Raw genomic sequence first — 510 nt, 5'->3', positions numbered from 1 at the left:
AGTCACGCGGCGGGGCCACCGCTACGGAAGCCGCCGGCGACCGCGCGGGACCGCAGGGGGGCCCGCCGCCACACACACGCACACAAAAAAAAGAGCGCCTGCGCGCTTCCAAAATGTTGCCGGAAGACAGGTTCCGGAAGTTTCGCATACCAATAAAGTACAGAAACTGATACTTATATAGCGTTAGTTGCAAGCCGTCACACCCACAGCCCGCATTCGCGGGGCGGATGTTCTCCGCGCACGGGCCCGCGCGTCACCACCATGGCCGCGCACCGGGCTCGCCTCGCGCCGGGCGGTGCGGGGCGCCGCGCCCTGGCACACACCGCGGCGGGCGGCGCCCCGCGGAGACGGAAACGGCCGCGCGCACGCAGGCCCCGTGCCCGGTGCGCCAGTCACGCGGCGGGGCCACCGCTACGGAAGCCGCCGGCGACCGCGCGGGACCGCAGGGGGGCCCGCCGCCACACACACGCACACAAAAAAAAGAGCGCCTGCGCGCTTCCAAAATGTTGC

The sequence above is a fragment of the Leishmania donovani genome, chromosome 2 (genome assembly GCF_000227135.1).
Source record: "Leishmania donovani BPK282A1 complete genome, chromosome 2".
NCBI classification, from domain to species: Eukaryota; Euglenozoa; class Kinetoplastea; order Trypanosomatida; family Trypanosomatidae; genus Leishmania; species Leishmania donovani.
Note: the sequence above shows the minus strand (reverse complement) of the source record.